Here is a 27,461-nt window from a genome sequence, read left to right on the forward strand (position 1 = left end):
AGAGGGAATTGCCTCTTCCAAGCTCTCTGGGATACTGCAAGTGAGCACTGTAACATGGCAGAATTTATGAGTGTGACTAATACAAGGTGACAGCTCAGTTCAGATCGCTCCGCCCGTCTTTAGTGAGACCATTTTAATGAAATGTTTGTTTACTCTTCAAAAGCTGAACTCAGCTTGCAGGGAGTGCCTATTTTGTATTTATCTGAGTCTGATCTGGAAGAGCTAGATATTTAAGTGACTAACAAACCATAGCATTGGTGAGTTGGCCTCTTATGGGAACAACAGCTCAGAAAATAACTGCCACCTCTTCACTACAAGCAGCAGATTCTTGCCTTCAGGAGAGCTATAGCTATAGGAGTTCCCAGGGGAATGAACACAGAAAAAAGATACTTCGACAGGGATTATTTGTGAACAGTGGTGGATGGGCTATTTTCAGCAATTATTATAACAAATTTACACAATGTTGTCATCATTCCCTAAATAATATAACTATTGCAAGACGCTCATAACAACAGGGTACAGTTAAAAGAAAAAAAAAGAGTAAGAGTTTAAAGAGAGCAAGAATAATAATGGCAATAGGTAGCTGAATACAACAGCAAATACAATTTTTATTGCATTTAACCAAAAAAGGAAAAAAAAGGTTCTAAATAGGACATGCGCATTTCAATACTGGGATGCTAGAAATCTAAGTAAATTTTATTTCTTTTTGTTTTTCCCTTTGGATTTTGTTCCAAGGCAAACTAGGGACAAAATATAAGTGAAGTGAAGTTGTGCTGCACTCTGCTTATAAACCCAGAGGATCATAAATCAAGGGTCCCAACTAAGACTAAGAGTTTAAAAGAGGGGAAGAAGAAAATCACAGACTTTAAAAGCACATCTTTTTCCCAAAAGACTGAAAAGATGTTAGTCAGCATGGCATCTGAATTTTTTTTGGGCTTTTGCATGGCAGAAGAGAAAGACACACAAAGATTAACTATAGAAAATAGCACTGCATGGGGTGCAACTGAATGCCCCACGGCTTTCCCCTACATTCACAGCATCACAAACCTTTGCAGGCAAGACCATCATTCTCTGATGCAGCCACAGCAACTTTCCAATAACTCTGAGATCTGCAACCCTGCACCAAGCTTTCCTCCTCCCTCAGCTGCACCATCATGTTGCCTCTGGGGCACAGAAAACCAGTCAGCATGAGCTTGTCCCATGAACTCCAGCTGTCCACAGAAATGTGGAGGTAGTTGGCTTGGTGTCACCTCCCTGTCACCACACTCAGGTTTCTCATTTCTCCCTTGCAACACAGTATTCCAGCGCAGGCTAGGCTTCTGAAATTTTCCCCCTTAAAATGCTGCAACTCAGTGAACATAAATACTAAAGAATATAGTATTTTGCTAAACTGTCAGCATCTCAAAAGCCATTACTAATGAGGGTAGATCAAGTTCTGCCACTTTCTTTAGGAAATAGGCAAATATTTCAGTATGAACTAGAATCCAGACTGAGTAAGAAAAGTGTGTAAAGACACTGTAACATTCATTTAATCATTGATGTGTACTCATATAACATTTGTGGCAGCCAGTATCAGTCACAGTAAATGCAGTAAATATGTCTAATTTTATTGGATTGCTAGGATATAGCAATCTAATAAGAGTATACACAGCATTTAAGTGTTACAGACTTTGTATTAAGTGCTCTGCATGGGTTACACATTTGATTGTTGTCTCATTAATTTTATCACTATCACTGTATATTACTATGAGCTACAGAATTGAGGAAGCATATTTTGTAAATATTTTCTAGTTAAACAGTCTGCTAGCTAACAACATGACTTTTTTAACCTGTCGTGAGGTGGGGCCCAATATTGGCATTTATTTCAACAGTGGTAAAATGTAATCTTACATGTCCTGGCCTAAGTTTTTTCCAATTTTTCCCTCTTCTGTGAAGAACACTTTTAAAAATTGCTTTTACGCAGTCCTTTTTAATGGATTTTCTTTGCAATGTTGAAACACACCAAATATTCAAGTAGAGATTTACAGATTATGCACAGAAGATACTCTATAAAGAATATGTCTACATGCTTTTCTGCATGTATATCACTAAAGCATATGGACAGATAATCACACTTTAGATTTTATATAGTCAGATGAAAGAGATTTTTTTTTCTTATTTCAAGTTTATTTTTCCTCTCTGCTCTGTATTTCTGAATAAAAATTTTGCGGAAAGTGTAATATTCATGATTAGGATATTTTTCCCTTCTCTCTTGGATGCTGCTTAAAAGCTGTTTTCCCAGCAGCAGCCAGATATTCACCATATTCTAGCTCAAAATCCTTCACTTATGCTTGGATGGCAGCAGTATTCCTATTTCACAGAGAAAGATAATGACACTTTTTATAAACAATCCCCAAATTTCACTCAGATAGTGAATTTTTTTTTCAGGCAAAGGTAATATTAGTATTTGCAGCAAAGTAAATAAGTCTTAAATTTCTATTACACTGATTTCCAACTGTGAATAGTTTTTAAATACATTTCCATAAATACTTAAAATACTACAATGATTTTGAGCCCATAAGACCTAGACAGAGAACTGGAAAAAAATTCTATTTTATTTTCACCTTTGTTTGGCAATTTCACTGAAGAGTGTACTGCATTTTACAATTACAGCATGCAGCATTAGATGTCTTTCCAGACAAACACACAGGCCTGCACTGTATGCTTAACATTATGCTGCATATTTTATATTAAAAAGACACAACTGATAGCCTATGCCTGCTGAATTTCAACATTACAATGTGGGTTATTTAACTCCATCCTATAATTGAACAATGGCTTCTCACTGTTCTTGTAGCCTTTATTTTTACTTTTTCAGGTAACCATTTAAAGGCTAAATATTCTGGATTATCACTTCAGGGGAGAATATGACATGCTAATGAAAAGAACACTAGTAATTCAGTCAGCAGATACCTACCAGTCATGTAATCTTTTTTTGAGCTTCAAAAATGTTTTAACTACAGCAATTTTTTGACTTGAACATAAATCTGATCCACATCTAAGCTTTTCTTATTTGATGCCAATTTGTTGTAATTTTAAAATTCTCTGTGACAGAGAATTTAAAAATATCTCTTATTGTTCACATTTCATTCCACAACCTTCAAAGGTATTGTCTTATGCTGGACTTATGTACTATTTCTGTACAGGCTGGGATATCTTAAAAGGAACCTGGATAAACACAATGTCATTTACTTGTCAAGGCATTTAGAGCCTTCATCTTCTTTCATCCATTAGAATAAACACGTGATAAATATGCCACTTTTATCACTCCCCGTAACACTCCTCATAACACTAATCAGCAAGAGGTGCTAAAAAGCAAAATTAGCTTAACCAGCAGAACCTTTGTTCTTATCCAGTCTTAATTTCCTGGCCAAAGGTGGGTTTTGAAATACCTCTAAAATCACGATTTTCCCCAAGGAAAAGAGGAAGAAAATTTAAAAATTATTTTTACTTCTGAAGTACTAGATCATGCTACTTATCACATAACTGAAATAATTGCTCACACTATCAGCAGCACATCTAGAGGGTAAAAAGGTGAAATAGGTGTGGCTAGGGCTACATCAGTCCTTGTGTACCAGAGCTGAATTTAATTGTGCACCTTTAAACTCTTCAACAATGTCTTTGTTTTGTTCATCCAGCAGTGGTAGCTGCATAAGTTTTGAAAAACTGTGATCTTAAATAAGATAAAGGGATTTATTCAGAACAGGTGTCAGTCAGACATTCTCTAGATAATGAAGACAATAAATTCCCAAAACAGACCATTATGCCAGCCTGAGATTTCCAAACCTTACAAAGTTTTGGAGTAACTTCCTGTCAGAAGGTGATTAAATTGCATAACCTTAACACTGAATATCTTCACACGCCATTAAAGTTTGCCCTGAAAAATTCCAAGCTGGGAGAGACAGTGTTTAACAGACTAGATGTGATAGGAAATGTTTTGCTGTCACTTATTTTTGGGTTAATTTCAGAGACTTCACAGAAATTATTCTGGGTTTAGGTCAGCGTAACTGACAACTAAACATATTCTTAAATCCCTGTGATGTTTAAGCTTGTGGTAAATATATGCTCCAGGCAGATGATTAACAATTTCAAACTTTTGAATACTGTTTTGTGAACTTTGATGATGCAAAAGGCTGGGTGTGCACGAAGGTGGTAAAGGGACCAGCTTTCTGATGTGAGTGAAAGTGGAAGATGCACCATTATCTCCAAGGTCCTAGAGCCTCTCTGCTGTTAGACAGCTGTTAGACAGCCACATCTGGGAATTCACTATGCTTTTAAAACTTGACTTCTGTAAGTATCCTATGTTATGATCAGTACCTTTAAATGCTGAACTGCAGCACAGAAAAAAATATTCTGAATACACAGATATCAGAAGGAGTTTAATAGAATTTGAGCCATATGACCATTTTTGAGTATAGTATTCCCCAAAACTGGAATGTGAATTCCTCTTTAAAGGAAAAGCTTCCTTAAGATATTAATTTCATTGGTTATGATAAACCTCTGGATAGACATGTGAAGCTAATTGTCTTGCTTACATGAGTAAGGAGGCTCTTAAGCTTACTGGTGCAAAATCCCTACTGACTTGGATTAGTATAACTCTGCAAAATTCAGAGTGAGACACACCACCATAAACAAAAATAATAGGTGAAGAATGAGACGAAATTAACTTGTGTTATTCTGAAATCCATGTGATTCTCCTTTCTTGCATAGGCTACATTCCAAAACCAGGCTGCAGCTTTGCACAGGAGTTATGTCTGGTTTTGTCTGGTTCTCATTGTAGCTTTCCATATTCCACATACACAATGACAGATTTATTGCCTGAATGAAATACAGCAAGAAGAAAATGTAGTCCATTTTGACTTAAGAAGCCAAAGCTTAATTAAAGTACTGGCTCATTCAGTTCTCACACAGACCTGAGTAAGTTGTCAAATAACTCCAGTCACTTTGATAATGATTCCTTAAATATTCATCCAAAAGAAGACAGCTTCTATTGACACATTTTTCTTATTATAGAGTACTCCTATAACACCAGATACTATCTGAGAAACTATCTGATATGCTTGTATATGCTGATATGCAAGTATCAGCATATACAAGCTTTGGAGCTGCTTTGGAGCTTACACAAGAATTCTGCTGCATGTTTTCAGCACAATAAATTAACAGCACATACATTGAAAAGGCACTATGCTCATAACATGTCCAAAAAATAGAATGAGAAGAAAAGGTGAAATGAAAAAAAAAGAGAAGAGAAGAGAAGAGAAGAGAAGAGAAGAGAAGAGAAGAGAAGAGAAGAGAAGAGAAGAGAAGAGAAGAGAAGAGAAGAGAAGAGAAGAGAAGAGAAGAGAGAAGACTGTTAAATCAGTGATCCATACTTAAGTAAGAGGTGATAATATGTATCCTTCATTCTAAGCAATGCCTTTTTCTTCACTTTTTATAGATAAATGGGCTGGAAATATCACACCTAGGTCAGTTAAGAGTAAGATGTCCCTTTACTTTGTTAAACCTGAATCAAAGCTTCTAAGCAAGTATTGTGTGGGGAGTACAGGGGTCAGTGAGGAAGGCATTAAGTCTTTTCATCAGAGAAAAATGATGTTATAAAGCTTAAGCTCCTTCAAAGGCTCTCAGGTTAAAAAAATGTATTCTGCTAAAGGTAGGACAGAAAGAAAACCCAGACAACCTCCCTCTCTTTATTCATCACAATTGAATAATCAGAGAGATACTCATATTTGGCTGGCTACAGCATATTTTCCGGTTTGTTTTGGTTTTGGAAGAGTTAGTTAATCAGAGCTTTTTATATTTCAGTTTCAAAGGACTAGACTCCCACTGACCATGTGAATTCATGATGGAATATGATTTAAACTCACAGTTATAGATGGTATTGATTATTTTGGCTAATGTGAGGATAGGATGTCTTATATCTATATTTCCTTGGTCTAAAATCACACAGGCCTGTTCTTAATCTAACTTCCATATGTGAGTGACAGTGTTGGGGTTTTAGGGTAAAGGAAGAAAAAGTATAAAAATAATGAACACTTACATGTAAATGTTAGATTGTTTGGCTAAGGGAAGTGGTTTTTGTTAGTCATATTATTACTAGAGAGCAGATGGTGGGTCAGACCACTACACCTTTTCTTACATTCTGCTGTTGCACTGAAATAATTCACCTTCAATATCTCAGAGATGCTCCTGCATCCATATTGCCTTCCAAAAGCATGATATTCACAGATGGTGGAGGTCTCATACATGGAAACACCTTCCCCCCATTATTCTGGCTACATGATCCTAAAAATACAAACCACCAAAAAAACCATTATGGAGAGCCAGGCCCATTCCTTTCTGCGCCTTCTCCTGCTTCTGGGAACACACTAATAGCCTTCAGCTGTGCAGGAGATGGGACAAAAGAGTAAATTTGAGTGTCTTTTTCATGTCCACTGATCTCAACAGCTGCTAGTGGAAAGGATGAGACAAAGTTCAGGTATTTGGCCACCACTAACTTCTCTGACAAGTTCATGACAACTCAAATTCAAGACCGACTTTACCAGAAAAAAGATTTCATTCTAGTTTTCCTACCAAGATCTCTGTGTTATGAAGTCAGTTTCTGTGAAAAATACTATACTTCATTATATTTGAAATTTGGAAGACATTTCAAATGGCATTCTTTTCAAGGTGGCATTCTTTTCTCTGGCGTCTCCTGGATGTAGGAATGGTCCTCCCACCGCAGCTTGGGAGATTTGCAGTCAAGCCTCTGGCTCTTACTTATCTTTCATTATTTTCTTACTTCTTTTCCATTAAAGTATTTCTAAAACTGCTGAATGAAATTATACATTCATTTTCTTTTTACATAGTAGCTGTTGCTGTTCTCTGTCTTTTCTAGATCTTTAGTCAGTTCTCAGTCTCTTTCTAGACTGCTACTAGGACTCTTTTGTCCACCTTACAGAGACCCAGCCCTCTTGCTTTGTGTATTAGGATAAGTGGCAGTGCTATATTTAAAACATAATACAAATATTAAATTATTAAATTATGAAGATCATAATTGCAGTGTACCACTGAGAAAAAACTGTGCATCTTCTTCATGATAAAATTGAATATTTTTACCTACAGGTTTCTCATAATTAGCACATTCAAATATAACTGCTGCACTAGTTAATCTTTAAAAAATAAATTTTGCATGTGTTGTATTTAAAACCCACAAGTGAAGTGTCTCTGAGAGATAAACTCTGTTATTTTCCAATTTCAAATTCAAAGGTAAAGAAATTTGCTGTTTCTACACTTATTTATGCTGCGAATTCAAGTGGGAACTGCTTCAAATGGGAGTCTTATAAAAGAATAACCAGCTTCTCTTTTTTAGAGAAGAGAGTGGGTTTTTAATTTCTTTTCCAGCTCTGGAAAAGGGCTATAAGAGCCTGAAATAACATTTACAGAAGTCATTCTTAAGTGTCTGTCCATCTTCTCTTAAGATAAAAACCCCACAGACACTGAACTTTCTTCCAGTTGCTACACATCATACAACAAATGGAGATAATCTGTTTGTTTCAGATAGCTGTTAGCTTGGCCAAACCATATTGGGTGCTCAGGAGCTGTCTGTTAGTTTCAGTGTATGTAGAGAACGAGACAGCTAGTAATTTAGCTATTGATTTTAATTTAGCTAATTTATTTATACAGCAGTCTGATCTGTTTGGTAGAAAAGTTGATTTAAATGACCCTGGTACTGCAAGCTCAGCATATCTTAGTGACAATTTTCCGTCTTAATTGATTTGTATAAATGAACATATATGTATGTGTCTGCGCGTGTTAATTTACCTTTAGAGAGGGATACAATTTTATTTAACAATTTCCTACGTAATTTTAAGTTGTCACACTACAATTATTATCTTTCCATAATTTTGGCATTGTTTTATCCATTAAAGATAATTTCTTCATTACAGAGTTCTTCTTTTGAGTCCTTTCCTCTCAAAAAGAAAGCTGGACTTTTTGGTTTAGTGCCTAACCAAAATCTTCTATCATTGTTGTTGTTGTATTGTTGTTATTTTGGCAATTAAAATATTTTTCAAGCGAAATCTGAATTATTCCAATGAGTGTAAAGGAAAAGGCATGTCTTAAGTAAAGAGAAGATGTTTCCACCATTGTTATTGTATCTAACTCCTAACACATTAACTCTGCAACCCTAACAACAAATATGTCCAGAACACAAATTTTAGTCTTTCTGTCAAGGCAAAGATTTGAGCCCGACTTGTTGTATTTCTAACAATAAATAACTTTCTAAAACTTCTACTTTTTATGAAAAGTTTAGGTTTTTGTTGGACTAAAAGGAAGGAGAGCAATTAAAAAATCTCATTGCTGAGAATTCCTCTCCTGAGGCGACAGAACCCACTATTCCATTCCTTCTCCAATGAACACCTATTAGATGTTGAGCAATGCATAGATGGCTACACAGAGCATGCAAGCTTTCTCCGCAGGATATAAGTCTTCAACATAAATCCTTTTATGAAACAAGTCAATAAGGAGTGAGAGTCCAAGTCTTCCTTCACATGTGTGCCTTCAGGCACAAACTGCTTAAGGACCACACAGCTGCACCCTCACTAACTCGATCACTGCTGGCATGTCGGAGAGAGTCCATAGGGTAAAAATGAGAGTGCTTGTAAGATGCGGTAAAGCCACTTAAAGAAGGAAAAAAAGAGGAAACCCCCCCCCAAATTTTGCAAAACCCCCATCTCTCACCGCCAGAATATCAATGCCCAGCCAGTAGCCGTGTAAAAGAGACGGTGGAAGAATTTCCACACCTCTCCATTCTTTGTTGCTGAATATGACATTCTAGGGCATGGGATAGATCTCTGAGTAGGGGAGCTCAGCTGCCTTGGTTGTGTCCTGTTCTAGCCAGCCTTCTTGCTGAGAGGAAAAGGAGGTAAATAGAGATCGTCATGATGCTGTGCAGGTACTGTTTAGCAATAGCTAAAACATCAATAACTAAAACATCCGTGAGTGTCAACACTGTTTCTATCACATAATCCACAGCACCACATGGAATACTGTGAAGAAAATAAACTCTAAGCAATTACAATTTATACCTTATTCCATACCATTTGTATTGTGGTCAGGTACTGCATTATTTAATCTATTTTCCTAAGACACCACCATACTCTGCCCTACCTTTTGACATATTTGCAGATATAATTCCCTTCATTCATTTCATAGACCACCCCCATTCAAATATCTGTTCAAATGTCCATTCAATAATTTAGTCCTTGACTTGGGTTCCTCAAATTTTGGTGGTCATTCAGGACAGGAGAGATGCTGTGTTAGGTCTTTGCTGCATGTGCCCAATTCCTTAGTAGGTTGTACCTCCATTTTTTGCATGACTCTTGCTTAGGTACTTCTGACATAGAACTATGACATCACACAGCAATGGCAACATACAGCTGAGACCACAGATGATTTTCACCCAAAGTAAAACCTCCTCAGGGTGCACACTAGAAATCCCCATTGTTTTGTGTTATCCACCAAGGTCCTTGCGACAAATGTGTCTTGTGAATGGATTTGCATTTTCCTAAACCATGCTTTCTCCGAGTCACTAATGTGCACTAGAGTAACTGTATGTCCTTCTACAATATGTAGGGATTTTGTTTGCGCAGAACCAGGTTGTTTAACAAACTCTCTAGTGTTAATCATCCAAATGACCTCTGCTGGATTTGTATCCCAAATGATTGCAGGTTCCAGCCCCCATCACTCTAAGCATAGTTTTTAACTGTTCAATTAAAATTTGGTATGTGATATGTCAAGGTGTCTATGATAGCTTGATTTGATTTATACTGGAGTACTTTCTTGCCTTGAGGCTTATTTTCCAAGGTTCAGGATGGTGTTTCTGGCAGTCACATCTCATGTTCTTGGCCATCTGGAAATAGTTTCCACTGTTGTAAGCAAGTGGCAATAATGGTGGCATGTTCTGGTAAAGTAGGCCTCCCCATATTAGTATCTCAGCCACCATCCTCTGTGCCAGAAAGCCAAGCTTCGCCTGTTTGGGTCTTTTGATAATGGCATGTTTTGCTTTCCCAGGATAACCTGCGCAACCATCTCAATTGGTCACATTCACCATATGAGCACAACGCTGCATTCCCTCCTTGGTGTCCTGATGCATCATAGATTCATTGAATGAAGCGTTGATGTCCTATCCACCAGTGTTTTGCTCGCCAGCCTTTAACATAGCACAATACAGACTGCTTAATTATGGAGAAGATTAAGTCCATCCCAGCCAAATCCAGCGCAATGATAGATTATGATGAGCTGACCTATTCATCTGAAGCAAAAACCACCAAAAGACAAACGATTGAAACTTTTCCATGGGGAATACCAGTTTAGGGAAAATATTCAAACTGTAGGCTAAGTTAACTTTTCTTTAAAAAGACAATGGCAACCCTAGGTTTGCTACTCTTGATCTTACATTATTTTCCTTTATTGCAGATATAAACTGTGAAAATGGCTAGGCACCAAAACAGGTTGCTCCAAGGTGTTCTGGGTGCCCCATATTTGGAAATGTTCAAGACCAGGTTGGACAGGCTTTGGGCAACCTTGTCAAATGAAAAGTGTCCCGGCCTGTGACAGTGGGTGGTTGGCACCAGGTGATCTTTACGGCTGCTTCCAATCCAAGCCATTTTATAAGCTGTGATTGGCTGGTTCTTGTTCTTGTTTTTATTTGAAGCACCTGTTGGTTACTTTTCAAAGATGCCTAAATGGAATAAAATCAAATTAGGACAGTAGAATATTTCATATAATTTTAAATTTGGTTCAGCTTTGCATCTGCCAATGTATCTGCCAGATGAAAATGCAGCTTTTTAGAATAGCAAATTGTATTCAAAGGTAAGATTAAGCATTAGACTTTTGGTAGATATCACTCAGAGAAGAATGTGAAAGGAAAAATGTAACTGTGTTATGCTTATTCTGTAACTTAAGACTGAGCATTTTACTTCAATTTGATTGCAAGCGCAAGATCTAGCATTAATAACTCATATGAGGTCTTAAGTTAAACAAGTATAGAAACAGAATCCTTATAAAGTGGGAAGAAAAATGATTACTTACCGGTAAAAGAAAAAAAACTTTTTTAAAAAACGGATGGCTTTCATGTTTTTGTCTCTTTTTTTTTTTTCCTGGCTATAATAAAAAGGGGCTAGTCCGAATTCAGAGATCCATAATGTCTTTTATAATTGGTCATGAATGAGTTTTTTTCTTTAATGAAAAAATGTGTATTTTCTTCTTAACTACTCATTCCACAGTGCCTCAGGGAACATACATTTTTCTCTACAAAAACTGAACAGTTTGTGTAGTTTAAAAGAACCATTGAAATGGTCTTTTCAATTTCCTTTGATAACTTCACAAATGTTAACTTTATCAGCATTTATACATTACAGGAGAAAATTTCCTAGAAAAATATCCAAAACATCCAAAGAGACATTTTAAAATTTCTTTTCGTATGAGCCAAACTGTTGCTTGCTCTGTTGACATTAAGTGATGATTCTATCATGAATCACTTGATAATTTTATTTCTTTTTAGAAGTAGGCAGGGTTGGAACAGTGCCCTTCTCCTCTTTCATATAGCATCTAACCCAGTTTGGATGCCAGAGAAATAGATTCAAACAGAAATCATTAATAATAATATGTGACATGGGCAGATTGGAGCTGTAGGCAGAGGCACACAAATATGCAATGAGACACTTCATTTTGCTCTTGTGAATTCCCAGTATATTCTTACCAGACAAGTGAAAACCACAAGAGAAACACAAGAAACAATAGCAATCTAACATAAGAAGAGCTATGATAACTCCTTACTGTGACTTCCATCTGGATTGCAAGCCTGATTTTATTAGTATCAGCTGACAGCGAGGCCAATCTTCAAAATGGCTCTAAAGTTGAGTTTTACACTGATAAAGAATTTAAACCGAAATTGTTTTGGCTCTGTGGCACAGCATGGGTTCAAACCTGTCTCATATGCTATAAATGCATGTCTCCTTTTCCTCCTGTAACTTCAAATTGTTATTATTAATAACAGGATCTGTGAAGTAAGCTTCTTTTGAAAATCCAAGACCCACAAAGTCCTAAAATTTGTAGTTACACAGCATATTATCCTAAACAGACATGGGATTTCTAGCTATCTCATCTTGAAGTCCTGGCTCCAAGACTTTTTATTTTACTAGATTGACTGATTATAAAATAGGTAAGATTTCCTCCTGGAATCTTGTTCTTTGAGCTGTATGTTTCAAGATAATTAGCTATTAGCTAATGGATTAAGAAATATATAATTAAATGTGAAAAGTCAAATGTGAGTGAGTAGTAGTCGTAAATGCAAGACACAGAATTGATTAATCTCCTAGTAATAGTAACATATTATTTTTAATAACTTTTGCAAATGAAGAAACATGTGGACTGTCTATTCTGTCGTGCACCCTTTATTAAGAAATTAATACTATTATAGTAAGAGATTAAGCTCTAATGAAGGTTCTAACTGCATGCAGGCTAGGAAGCCTTAAAAATGAAAATTATGCTCTTCCAATCTCTGATATTGTTTCAACAGAAAACACCCTTTGCATTTAAGCCAGGACACAGTGCAATGAATAACTCTGGTGGCATTTTGTTAATTATTTTATTGTCTTTGGTATCTTGTATGATTGAACTTACTGAAAATACTAACTGCATTCTGATTTGTCTATGTAACATATATATCACATTTCTAGTTCTGTTTCATATGATATGTATAACATTTCTACTTCTATGATTTTATATATATATATATATAAAAAATTTTCATTGCTTATAGTATTTCTCTTTTGAGTGTTGGAGTGGCTAGCTTTGGAAAAATAACCAATTTGTCCCATGTAGACCAAATATTCAAAACAAGAATATACTATTTTTTTGGCATGTGTTTCTGTGTGTTTCTGTGTGTGTGTATACCTGGATGTAAATACACCATTATTATTTAGTTATATATTATTAATAAATTGTTTCTTATTCCTGTTCTCAGACTTCTGGTGTTTTGTTGTCTCACAACTGACTCTGTGAAAGAAGACAACATAGAAAATTAATTCACTGGTTGAGAAAATTGTAATTAATTTGCCACTTTTTTACACACTCAAAATAAAAAGAATCCTTACCATAAAAATGTATTTCCTTAAACTTTCCTGACATTATATATCTTCTTGGCAATCCTGTGTTCTGAGACTTAGCAGTTCAGTATGACTAAGAACCTGAGATATTACTTCTAGGATTTTACACTCTTTCAGAGAATTTCTGGAGTCTGTCTGAGAATATTAGGAGGTAGCAATTCTAGGAACATACTCTCTGAGATCCATTGGACTTTGCTTTCCCTTACAATAAAAATTGCATAATAAATGCTCTATACATCGAGTGTAGAGAATCAGAGACTTGTCAAAGCCCCCAAGTTACTGACACCTCTGCCTGTAAAGAGAATTAGAAGTTCAATGGAGTTCACTGTGCTTAGATAGTGGTATAAAATTTTTCAGCTAAATCACCTTCCTTGCAGAGCTGGGGACCATATTCAACTCTTTCACCAAACATCTTAACTAAGATATATCTTCATATCCCAGAGGAAACATGTCACGGTTCAGAAATGGCCCTCCCCAGTTCACTGTCCCCAAACCATGTTCATCTCTATCTCTCACTCTCCTGTTTTCCTGCCCCTCTTCCCCCTTACTGGAACCAGCAATGAGATAAGAAAATGAACAGTAACAGCAGCAATACTAATGACAGAGGTTACAAGAAAGAAAAGAGTCACATGGAACCAGACAACTTCCTCTGCCATCTTTACTTGACCAGACTGGAATCCTTTCTCCCCAGAAGAGAGTCCCTTCCCTGTACCCTCAGCAATGACATGAGGTGGTATAGGATAAACTCTGTACCCTAACCATGGCCCCTCCTGCAAGAATTAACCCTGTCCTGGCTAGAACCAGGACAAAATCCATCAGGGAATAGACTATACAAGGGATGTGAAAGAACAGGTGTAGATATCACATGAACAATCACAAAATGCAAGTAATGGTTATTTGCATCACTTAATGAAAAAGAAGATATATTAAAAAAAAAAAAAAAGAAAAGCACAAATAAGAGAGGAAGAACAACATGCTAAGAAAATTATTAAGAAGTTTTGAATTTTTTGCCACAGTGAACAAATATATTCCCCTCTGAAGCTACATATAAACTGTGGTTTAGGAATATTGTGGCAAAATCCCCAAAATTTGAAATCAGCATACTCAACAGGCTTCAAAAGAGTTGGTTTATACCAGCCATCAACATGGTCTGTTGTTTATGATCTTTCTTCCCTAACCCAGCTTCAAATAGCATAACTGTAAGTTTGAAGTGAAATACAGTTCCCTAGCTCTCACTGATGCCAACTTAGTTCCTCTGACACTGTTGGTATGTATTACATGTCAAAACTAAAAATGGTAAACATTAATTGCTAAAAAGGTACCTAATTTCATGTAATTTAAATTTATTTTCTCTACTTTGATCTTACTTCTCTGTGTGCTTTATTTTACATTGCAATCGAAGCATGAAAATTCTTCTAAGGGAAAAATTTGTCCTGTCTTCCTAAAACAAAATGAAGACAAGCAGTTATTTAGAGGTAATATTTACATGTTGCTTATTCTCATTTGATTTGATCCTTTCCAGTGTGGACTTGCCAGTGCTTGGATGTATACAGAAATACAGATGATGGGAGAGAAGAGAGTTAAGAAACCTTGTCCCCCTCTGGAGGAGAGATACGAGATTCATTGCTTTCCTGTCAGAAGACAATGAAAACACATAGAGTAATTGTAGCAGGAGTATTTAGTGTTCAGCTAAAGTAAGAGGACAAGCAGTTCCATTTCTCAGTCCTAACTCACTCCAGGACAAAATCACCCAGTTTCAGGTTTGATTTAAGCAAACTGTCTCAATGTACTTTAATGGAGACACAGAGCTCACTTAGCCAATTTGCATGTGACCTCATCAGAATTGCAGCATCCACCTCTGCGCACTGAGAGCACAAGAGCATCCACCACATTAATTGTTTCCTAAGTGTTTGTGCATCAGGGCTCTGAAAGCAATTTGGCTCATAAATGGGGATTCCAGGAATGTCAGTCCTGCTTGTTGGATCTCTTAAGCTGCACTGCAAACCTAGATGCTGAATATTTAGAGAGAAAGAGATGTGATTCAGGTCTAAATGAAGAAGTATTTCTGACCAAACTGAAACCTAAAGGAATTCAAACTCTGAAATCTGCCACTAAAAGCCATAGCCACAGTAGCTCACAAAGCCATGTACAATATCCTGCAGCCTATACTTTCAAAATTTTAATCACTGTCTTTTATAATTTGGTGTATATCCTGCCTTATTTTGTACCCCTGTTTCCTGGGTACAGAGACAAGGTGATGAAGTTTTTAGTGCTGGTTTTTCCACACCACTCACATCACAGCAGGGAGGGGGGTGGGACTGGAAACAGAAAGTTTTCCATTTTTGCCTGACTCTCTTCAGGAAGAAGGTCCCAGGTCAGCCTGATGGAACTAGTCCTGCTGCCACCACCAGCTGCTCCTTTTTCTATTCCTCTGAGTTGCAGTCTTTGAGGTTTGGGGCTGAAAGACAGGGATAGTGAGCCCAAGATACCCCTCTTAGAAAAAGAAAAGGGAGCAAGAGTGGCAGCAGCAGCAGGGTGAGGGCAGAGCCCAGGCCCCAGGAGAGCGAGTGGAGCATCACTAATGCTGCAGGGTCCACGTGGAGCTGAGCCAGTGAGTGGTCCGAGGGGGCAGCACAGATGATCTAGCTTCCCAGAGGCTTTCCTGGCCTTAGCTTGACATTGTTGCTTTTGCACTGGGGTGGGTGAGGGGACGTTAAGCTGTGGAAGCTCTCATTCGCATTCACATTGCTTTTGTTTTCTCAAGTACCACTGGCCCCAGTGCAGGGCCGGCCCCCAGCCTGCCTTCCTCTGGGAACCCACCTCAGGTGCTGTCTTTGGGAAACATTTTTGTTTGTTCGGTGGTGATTTTTTTTTCTGAGTAAAACACTTTGTCTCTTTTGTACACTCTTTGTCATTAATATTATTATTATTGTGATTTTAAGTAAACCGACGCTTCAATTTATAATCTCTTCCAGTGTTCTTCCTTTTTCAGAAGGTGCAGGGGTGAGAAGGGAGCAGCTTGAGTAGGTTTAATGTTCTAAATTGGATTTAAAACCAGCACACCCTCATAAGATTTTTGGAAACATTTTACTGTATTTTATTTCATTGCTTATTCCAGTCATAAAAGAACTTAATTTTCTACAACATTCTTTCTCTGAATAACAAAATCAGCAATTATAGCTGTAATATTCAAAGTGCTTACCTTTTGGGAATACATTTTTGCAGAAGATTTTTGTACACTGAAGACTGTAAAAGCATTCTGAATATTCACAAACAATTTTTATGCTTGCATCTAAAGTATCTGAACAATCATTACAAAAAGTATGATTTGTGACTGAAGGCTTATGATTTTGAAATGGAGAATTATTTTTTTTTACCAAGGAAGTTCAAATCAGGATATTATAAGCAGACTTGAAACTCAGCCTTTGCTGAAGTGCTTTTTGGAATTCATGCCTTGTTTCCTGCCTACTTTTCTACCAAAATTTTAATTTAACTGCTTACATTTGTTTGTCTGACTTTAAAAAGTCTTATACCTAAGCTGAATAGTATAGACTCCTCAGGGACCTGTACATGCTATCTACTTTATACCAAAAAGTTTTCCTAAATATAAGTGGCCCTTCAAATAAGTGTTTGCTAGTGTTTCATATGAATGTTGCTCTATGAATATTTTATATAAATTTTCTGGTTTTGCTAATACCGACCTCCTAATCTTTATTACAGTATTTGTTCTTATTTGTTTGGTACTTTTATTTTTCTTTGTTGAATTGCAGGTCTACTAGTCATCTTTTTATTTTAGACTTCTGTGTTCTTTCTTTTAGACTTAACTGTGTTCTTTCTACAATTCTAGACCTCCCCATTCAACACACATTATTCTACCAAACTTTACTGTCTTTCATCATCACTCATAGGTGATTTAAACAAAGTAAAATGTTTAATTTAAAAAAATTGAAGAATTTTAATCTTGAAGAAGAATCCCATGGTTAATTGGAAGAGATCATTCTAAAAAAAAGGAATATCACAATAGGAGGATTTATGTTCCTTTACTAAAATTTTTCTAGAGTTATCCTTGCTAATTCCAGCTGTCTACAAGATATTTTTCATGCAAAGTGTTTCACAGAATCATAGTATCACAGAATGGTAAGTAATGTTGGTAGGAGCCATAGGGATCTTCTCCAACCTCCCTGTTCAAGCAAGGTCATTCTAGAGGACCTTGCATGAAATTGTGTACAGCAGGCTATTGAATATCTCCAGTGATGGAGCCTCCACACTCTCTGGATGATTTGTTCCAGTGTACAGTCACCTGCACCGTGAAAGTTTGTCCTCATATTCAGATGGGCCTTCCTGTCCATCATTTTCTGCCCCCTACCTCTTGTCCTATTTCTTGGCACCACTGAGCAGAGCCCAGCTCCATCCTCTTGGCATCCTCCCTGCAGATACCTACTTTGATGAGATCCCCTCTCAGTTGTCTATTTGTGAGGCTGAACACGCCCAACTTTCTCAACGTTTCTTCATAAGAAAGATGATCCAGTTCCTTAATCATCTTTGTAGCCCTTTGTGGTCCCCCTTTGTAGACCTCCAGGAGCTCCCTGTCTCTCTATTACTGAACAGCCCAGAGCTGTACACAGCACTCCAGATGTGGCTCCTGGAGAAACCCTTCTACTAGGCTGATTAGAGGGGCAGGATCAGCTCCCTCAGCTTGCTGGCAATATTCTTCCTACTGCACCCCAGGATATTATTGGCCTTCTTGGCCACAGGGGCCCATTGCTGGGCATGGACAGTTGTCATGGACAGTTTGTTGTCCACCAGGACCCCAGGACATTCTCTGCATGGCTGCTCTTCAACAGGTCAGCCCTCAGTTTATACTTGTGCCTGTGGTTATCCTTCCCCAGCTGTAGGACCCTGCATTTGCCTTCGTAGAACAGCAGGCAGTTCTTCTCTGCCCGTTTCTCCAATCTGTCAAGGTCCTTCTGAAGGGCTGCACAACACTCTTTTATCAGCCACTCCTCCCAGCTTTGCATCATCAGTGAATTTGCTGAGAAGGCACCTTCCCCTTCACTGAAGTGAATAACCAATAAGTTAAACAATACTGGGCCCAGTATTGAACCTTGAGGGACACCTCAAGGGACAGGCTCCCAAATAGACCTTGTGACAATGATTTGGACACTACAGAATTTGACCTCCAGGCAGTTCTCCATCCACTGCCATCATGCAATTCACAGTCTCTGAATTTGTCTATGAGGATTTTGTGAGAGGGTGCTGAAAGCCTTTCTAATGTAGACAATGTGCTGCAGACAATATCCTTTCTAAAGGTGGACAACTGCTGTTTCCTCATAATACAGATAGTTGTTTCATCTTAGAAAGCTATCAGGTTGGTCAAGCATGATTTTTCCTTTTGTGACTCCATTCTGGTCCTGGTCACCTCCTGTCCACATGGATAGAGATGGCCTCCAGAATGAGGTTCTCCATCACCTTTCCACTGAGCAAACTAAGATTCTTGTTTATTCTCTGTGAAGTCTTTCTTGCCCTTTTTGAAGAGCAGTGACATTTCCTTTCTCTCAGTCCTCAGGTGCCTCTCCTGAACCCCATGACCTTTCAAAGATGATGGTGAGCAGCCTTGCTGTGATTTCCACCAGCTCTCTCAGCACTCAAGGATGCATTTTGCCTGGGCCCGTGGACTCATGGATATCAAGTTTGCCTAGATGATTCTAAGCTGAGTCTCTGTCACCGGGAGTTAAGGAGAATTGGGTTAGAGTCTGTCTCTTTTCCAGGTTTCCTTTTCTAACCCTGGTCTACTGGGTTAGAGTTTTCTGAGGATGATCTTATCAGTGGAGATTGATGCAAAGAAAGCATTCAGTAAGTCTGCCTTCTCTGCATCCTTTTTTATCAGGCTCCTCCACTAGTAATGGGCCCACATTATCCTTTGTTTTCCTTTTATTACTGATATACTTAGAAAAGTACATCAGTACAAAAGTACTTTTTGTTGTCCTGGATATCCCTGGCTAGATTTAATTTCAGGTGGGCCTTGACCTTCCTTGTCATGTTTCTACTCTGACAACCTCTCTATATTAATTCTAAGTGGTCTGACTCTGCTTCCATCTTCTCTGTGTTTTCTGTTTGTGCTTGAGTAATGACTTGAGTTCTGTGTTCATCCACACAGGTCTCTTGCCCCTTTGTTTGACTGGGATGCATAGTTCTTGAGCCTGCAGGAAGTGATCCTTGAATATCAGCCAACTCTTTCGGACCCCTGTCAGCTGCAGGTTGCTCTGTCCCATAGGATTCTTCCAGGAAGATTCCTGAAGAGGTTAGCTCTCCTAAAGTTTATGGTTACAATTTTAATTGCTGCCCTGCTTCCTTCTCATCTGACACTGAACTCCGCATTCTTGTAGTCCCTTCATCCGTGTCTGCCCCCAGCCTTCACTAAACACTGAGATGAGTTCAGCTGGCTCGAGCACAGTGCTAATAACACCAAGGTTGTGGGTTCAATCTCTGTACAGATCATTTATTTAGAAGTAGAACCTGCTGATCCTTGTGGGTTCCTTCCAACTCAGGATAATCTCTGCTTCTCCAACAAGGCCTTCTCTCTTGTTAGGATGAGGTCAAGCAGCACATGATTCCTGGTAGGATTCTCCCCTACCTGAAACAGGAAGTTGCCATTAATGCTTTCCAGAAGCCTGCTGGATTGCCTGTGCTTTGCAGTGCACCCCTAAGTCCAGCTGATACAGGGTAGTTAAGAACCAGTGTCTCTGACTTAGAGGCTCCTTTGAGCCTCCTGTAGGCTTCATCCACTTCCTTCTCTTAATCAGGGAGCACACACTCACAACAGTGTCACCCTTACTAGTCTCCCCTTTTATCTTAACCTATATAATGTCTACTCACTCTTCAGAGACAGAGCTAAATATATTCCAAGTGTTATCTCCCCATGGAGGGCAACTCCACAGAAGGGCATGGCAGTCTTCATGATTGAACTTTCCTTTTTGAATTCCTTAAAACAAAACTGAAACCAAGCTAATTACATCTTCTGCCTGCACATGTATCATCATAAACACAAATTTCACTTATATTCTGGTCTTTCAGCAGCAGTCTAATGAACTAGGAACTTAAAGCTAATTGCTTCTACAAGGAGATTATGAAGAGTGAGGAAATCACTTCAATGGCATATATTGATCTATCTTAAGTTCAATAACACAGACATAATTTTAATATGAATAGCGCTCAGTACTGCTTTTATTATGTTAACTATGCACCATTACTCTCACAAAAAGCAATGATGCTTTTAACATTGCTGCATTAACAACGAGCAGTAAGTACTCCTTTTTGATAAATATATTAACTGCCAGAATAGTCATACTACAGTTTTTGCAAGTAATGAGAGATATTTTCCTTCACTATAACCAAAACTGAACTTTACAATCAAGAAAATGTGGGTTGGAGTATTAAGTTGTTTGGCTCAGATGCACATTTCCTTGAACCTGGTATGAGCAACTCTTTGTTTATTTTGTACACAATATGCCTTTTCACATAGGTGCAATTGTTTCATAACTATAATTTACAGATTCACACAGATTCAAAATCTTCTTGCTCTTAAGCATTGTGCTTCCTGATGATATTGCAAATATGTTTTTGTTCATTTCTTTGAAGAGAGAGGAAGTGAAGACATTCTAGCAGAAAAGTGGTCAATCTTATTACCTTCATCCCAGCAAGGTTACCTTAGATTTCATTCATATATGGTCTCTGACATTTATGCTACTTTAACCCAGAGGCACTTACTGAAAGTACAAATTTTAAAGTATTGCTCTAGCAGTCAGAAGTACAGTAACTCCGGAAGTCTCCCTGAAACTATTAAAAGAAGCCATCCCAAACAGCTAAAAATATTGGTCCATGGGTATAAGTGTCTCAACTTTTTAGTTTTATCTTCTTTCTTTCCTCCTTCTTCTCAATCCAAGAAAAGTAAAATTAAAATATCCTGTTTTACTTATCACTTAAACTCTTGTTCCTTACCACAGGAGTTTAATAACCTGTTACATGGTGTCTTTGCCTAGACTAAGACAATTATGAGAGGCAGAGAGCTCTCGTATGTCCCCTTTAGTTTTAGCCACTAGATAAAAAAGTGCTCAATCACCTGGTCCCCTGGGAAATAAGAAAACAAGTTGGAGCAGATGACCCTTCCCTCAAGATAGTGGCCACCTTGGCAGACCATGTAGACCAGAAGCGAAAGACAATATGGTGGAGAAGCACCTCTTGGCTCAATGTTCCCCTGGAGCAAAAAACCTGGAGGGCAGGGGCTCCCAAAGGATTTCAGGGAGCAGATGGGAATTTCTGTCATTGCCTGCAAAGATTTGGCCCGGCAGTGTTGGTATCTGCCAGATAGAAAGTTTCTAACACAGTTTTGACTATTAGAAATCAGTCATTCTTTATGGAAGCACACTCATCATTCAGAGGACTCTTCCTCTAACTGAGTAGCCCAATTATGAGGTAAACAGAGTTTTTCTCATAAGCAGTGATTGTGTACTCATCAGCTGTCCCCACTTACTTGATGTATTACTTTATTGTACATAGGTTCACCCCTTATCAAAGTCCTTATGTGGTTCTTTGGGGTCCTTAATGTTGGATGTCCTTTTAAAGTGCTGTTCCTTGACCTCTGTTTGTGAGTAAGTGCAATATCATTGTTTTGCATAATTTCTGCTTTGTCAGGCTTGCGGAGCTAAACTGGCGTCCTGCTTGCATTTTGTCTGGCTCGTATTTGCCTGAGTTACATCTTTCACCTATTTCTCCAAAATAGAATAGTTGTGCTATTCTGTTCTAGTTCTACTGTCCTTATTTGTGTCAGCCCTTCTTCCTTTCAGCAACTGTGGTGGCATGTGCCTGTACATGTCAGTGTGTGTGTGGTCAGTGCTGCTGCTTGCTGCCTTCTCCTGCCACCCCCTGGACTCAGTGGGTGTCAGTGCAGTCTTGGGCCATGGCCAGGATGCTGAGGGGGTGTGGGAAGGAAATGGTGAAGAAGAACGGTGCCCTGCTGGTCCCAGATGCAGTTCTGGAGCTGTCACTTCAGCACTCTTTGGCCTGGGAATGGCCCCGCTGCCTCTCCGTACTGCCCTGTCCTGCAGACGTGTCCTGGAAAGGCTTGGGAATGGGAAAAGACCTGCTGGTTGTGAAGACCAGGGTCTGCCCTTCTCTTCAGTGAGCCAGACAAAATGGACCCTGTTCTAGTTGTGGCCATAGATTTTTCCCTGCCAGAACCACACCAATGGCTATAACATGAATGGTACTTGAACAGACAGCACAGAAACCCTCAACGTCCTTGTCTTTGTACCCAAGACACATAGCAAAGAACATTAGTGAATTAAATTTTCACATATTTTCAGCCCTTTTATATCCCTTCTTCTATCACAGTATTTCAGTCCTTTGTAACCTCCTATCTTTTCTGACAGCACCAATGACCAAGGTAACTTGCCATGCTGGGTGAATTGTTGTGGCTATATTTTTTTTGTCTGGCTAGCCAGAAAGTAAGGTGAAAATTGAGAATGCAATATCTGATTTTTGCCCAACTTATCCTCAGCTAGGGGTGTTACGTCTAACCAATCAGTGATTTTGTCAAATCTGACTGAAATTACACAGTAGAGCAAAAAAGTGTGGGGGTAGAAGAACTGATGGATGTGAGGAAACCTGATAAGCACTGAACATCTCATGTCTTGCCCAGGCTAAGAAAATGAATGAAAATGATACGACCTATTTTATTGTCCACTTGCATGGCATAGATTAGGAACCATTCTATAACTGCTTTTGGTATGATACAGTTCCAAATGTCAATGAAACAATAATTGGCTTTTTAACCTAAGCTGACTAACTACCTTGACTGTCTGTCTGAAATTCCCTGTTTGATGTTTACATGCTTCAGTTCTTAAGAAATTGTCATCATGTCTTCTCTTCTGATGTAGAGTAAAGGAGGTAACACTTCTCTCCCGTGCACGGCTCCCTCAGATCTGTTTGGTCACATAGCTGAAGTCAGTGAGTCAATGGCTTTAGAAAAAGAAAAAAAGAACCATTACTCTTCAAGTGAATTTCAAGCCTATTTTATCTATTGGCTGATGAATTATCTGGCGTGTGATGAATGTTTGTATGAAGAAATAGCAGGAGGAATACACATAACCATCATCTTACGTGATCATGCTATTCACCCAGTCTTTAAAAATCTTTTAAAAGTTTTATGTAACATACTGGTGCAAGTATTTTTGACTACATGACACCACTACATTACAATGCTGAAAAGGCAAATCTGATGCACTCTATTCCCTAGTGACAAAAATACATGTGTGCATATATATATACACTTACTGTACTAATTATATGTCATCAAATTGAATACCAATATTCAATATTGTTTTAATCCAGAGAAGACTTTTTTGGTGTTTTTGCCAAAGCAACAAAGTTTTTCAACTGTTAGCAGCCTGCAATTTTTGCCAGTTTAGTTTAGGAGAGACATTTCTTTTTGCTGGAAATCTGAGATCAGAAATCTGAGATCAGGCACCAAAATTCAGCAAGTAAATTTGAACTTATTCTGTCACACTTTCAATAAGTCCCATCAGTTCCTAATGGACACAGTGATATATTGTGCTGATAGTTCCATTGAGCATTTGATTTATGGCTAAATATTGACTTAAAACTTTGCATAAGAAAAGAGGTTAAATGAGGAAAAAGAAGTCCCCCAAGCCATTTGAAAATATTCACTCTAGTATTTGCCTGGTTTGTTGTCTCTACAGGTCAAATCCACTAAAATGAAAAAGCTCAGTCTATAAATTAAAAGCTCAATTAGAAAATTGAAACTGGACCATTTGGGAAAGTATTTTAAAAAGGGCTTGAAACCATAATTGAAAATTCCTGGACTCTCAGATGAGAATCATCTCAGGTAGAGATGGAGCTGTTGACATGGCTTTCTTCAGTGTTTTCTAGCTGCCAGGAACATTTTTGGATAAAATAAAATGCTCAGCAGCTAGGTAACAATACTGCTTGAAAGCATCTATGAAATTGAATGCTCCCTGTATTCTGAAGCTCTTTTCTCTGAAGGGATCCTTTCTCAAGAGAAGTTTTAATTTCTGCTTTCATCTCATCAGTCTTTCTGGTTGTCTGTTTGATGACATTCATAACAGAAAATATTTTCCCAGTTTATTTATTCACTATTTCTTTCATACAAAAGTATCTTGCTCAGTCTTAGAGCCTACCTTGTCTTAGAGGAAAATCTTTTGAAGCTTTAAGGACAGTTAAGACCAACATGAACCTACATGTGGCAATTTTCCTCCTCTTTCTCTTCCACTCTGTTGAAGGGATAAAAGACTTCTTTCAGGGAAACTACCTGGTATGCCCAGATTAGTCTCCTGCTTTGAAGTGTCCCTGAGAGAAGGAGTACCCTGTAAGAGAGTTTAATTTTGTTTAAAGACATTCATGTCTCTGGAAAAATAGACTTTCGGTTAAATTAATGTTTAAGGATGAACCTTTTGTTGGTGGTGTCTGTGTATTTGCTACAATACTTTCCAAAAACACCCTTTTATTGATAACATGTTGAGTAGCCAGTGTATTTGCAGGATATCATCGTCTTCTGCACATTTGTTGAAAATGTCTTACTAAATGTAAAATGTTTATATGTGCTAGACTCTCTAGGAATATGTGTATGTGGCTGGACAAAACACTATAAAAAGGTAAACACAATTGTATTCATTGAGGTTTAAATTCTCATAAAGTAGCACAACTGTTTAATTCTGGATATGATTTTAAAATGATTTAATATTTCATGGTGCTCAGATATATTCAACAGGTAAAGCAATAAATTCAGTTTTCTTTCTGTTATCATACTTGCTGAATAAGTTTTTCTGCTTTAAAACAAATACAGAGAGCACTTTAGCCAAAGCTTTTTACTTCATACTTTTCAGGTGACATTCAGCTACACAACACTGAGAGTTGTTTGTCTAAAAGATTGGTATTAACTGATACATGTCAGCAATGAAATAAATGGCTGACGTGCAAAGTAATCAAACATACAGCCTCACTTCAAACAATGTTGGTTATTTTTTTTGTCTGAAAGCCAGATCTACCAATTCTCATTTTGATGCAGCATTTCTTCTGCAGCCAAGAAGCAGGCAGAGAATCAGCTACAGCTACCTCCAATCAAGTCTAGAAGACAAATGTAAAGTGTTGTCATGGTTTAAGCCCAGCTGGAAATTAAGCCCCATGGAACTGCTTAGCTACCCCCACCCAGTCCAGTGGAAGAGACAAAAGGCAGATATCCAGAGATAAGAACCACTTACTGAAAATAGCAATAAGATAAAAAACAAAGTAACAGCATCAGTATTAATAATGAAAGTAAAAAAGAGAGTGATTTACATACAAAAAATACTCACTGAACCATCTAACCTTGTCTGGTGCCATGTGTCCCTCTGAGACAAAGAACAAAATGGCCCCCACCCCTTACACATGCATGTTTATTCCCTCACAATCTTGGACAATGAAAAACAAGATGGGATAAACTTTGCCAGTTGCCATTTTGTCCCCCAGAAAAGGGTAAAATACCCACAGATCCCTCTTGAGCTCATTTTTTTCTCCACCCAAAGTCATACCCCCTTCTTCTCAAAAGTAAGTATCCCTTACTTCTGCCCCCCAGAATGAGTGTGGGTAATATAGAACAAGAACCTAGACATGTCTGTATGGCTGAAGGCTCTGTCCCCTCACATCCTTGGCTAAACCACGTGTATGTACAGGACAAAGAGCTCTGATCACCACAGGAAATTAGCGAGTTAAAAGTTCATTCATTGTGTCTCATTTACTTCAGTCATTTTACCACACCATTGCATGTTGAAGGACATGGCAAGTACTGCAATATACAATGCTGAAGCACATCTCCTCTTACTCTTGTATATATGACTTTTTGTCTGTTTCTAAAACGGTTGGCTTTATTAAGAACACAAGTGTGGTTGAATTGCTATGACCAATTCCTGCAAACACAATGTGCTGTAGCCCTTGACTTCAATGAAGACCTCTTTTTGCTGTACTGGTGACATAAGTCACCAGAGCTAGCAGAAAAACAAGCACAGTTGAAGCATGACCATCAGCCCGGTTGTGTGAACTGGCTTAGCTGAATTAAATGGCAAATATAATCTAGTGTCCTAGAAGCAGAGAAAGCAGATTTGATTTCCTTGTATTTCCCTTCAAAAAATGTCAGCTTTCTGCTGCTATTTTGAACACACCCTATGCCCATTTCAGTCACAATCCTGTCAGTTGTAATTTTACTGGAGTTTGTTGGAGGTCTTGCACACAGCCTCTCACAAGCACCTTCCCAGATGGGGTCAGCGAGGCACACAAGGGTGAGCGCAGCGTGACCTGCTGCTGGGCTAGGAACAAGGCACAACACTTGTGCCAGGGGTATGAAACCATGGGGCAGCACAAGAACACGAGAGTTCATGCCCATCTGAGAAGAGTGAATTCTGCTTTAAAGAGCTGTGTATTCAACCAGCGTTTGGCCTAGTGGTGTGTGTTTATAAGATGAAGTACTTGGGGACGTGTGCTACAATACAGAAGCTGGAGTCATTGATAAAAAGGAAAGGCTCCTCCACAATGGTAAAAATCCTGATGAAAGGAAAAAAAATTCACAACAGTAAACTTCTGATTTAGCAACATATCAACATATCTAGAGCCACATATTAACACATGACAGGAAAAATACCTGTCTTTTCAGTCAAAGGCTTGTCACAGTTTACTAGAGATCAAATATATACCCTTATAAATTACTTGATATCATTATAAATTTACTAGTCTTCTCTATTCTCTATTTTCTCTACAGGGATTATATTGTCACAACAGGAACAAATTATTGTCACAAAATTTAGAAATTTTTTTATGGTCATCTATATTGCCGCTACTGATGTTGTCAAGGTTTGGATTAGGCAAACAAGGAATCAGAGAAAAAAGCTCATGAAAATTGCATGAAACAAGTCCATGGGTGACACAACTAATTTTGACTGAAAATTTGATTTTTGCATTTGCCAGAGCAAACACAAGAAGCCCTAAAGAAAATTGGTTTTTTTTTTTTTAATGTCATAGAAAAAAATCAGTTAAAAACATAAAAAATAAAAAGGGAAATTAGAGTTATAGGCATAGGACTACAAACTGCCATTCCTAAGCTTGCAGTGAGAGCAATATTTATTGTATCTAAACTTTGGCATGCAGCCAAAGAGCCAGGGAGGGACCACAACAGAGACTGAATGTAAAGCAGTGATCTTGAATCAGTGT

Source organism: Fringilla coelebs (assembly GCF_963513975.1).
Source record: "Fringilla coelebs genome assembly, chromosome: Z".
NCBI lineage: Eukaryota > Metazoa > Chordata > Aves > Passeriformes > Fringillidae > Fringilla > Fringilla coelebs.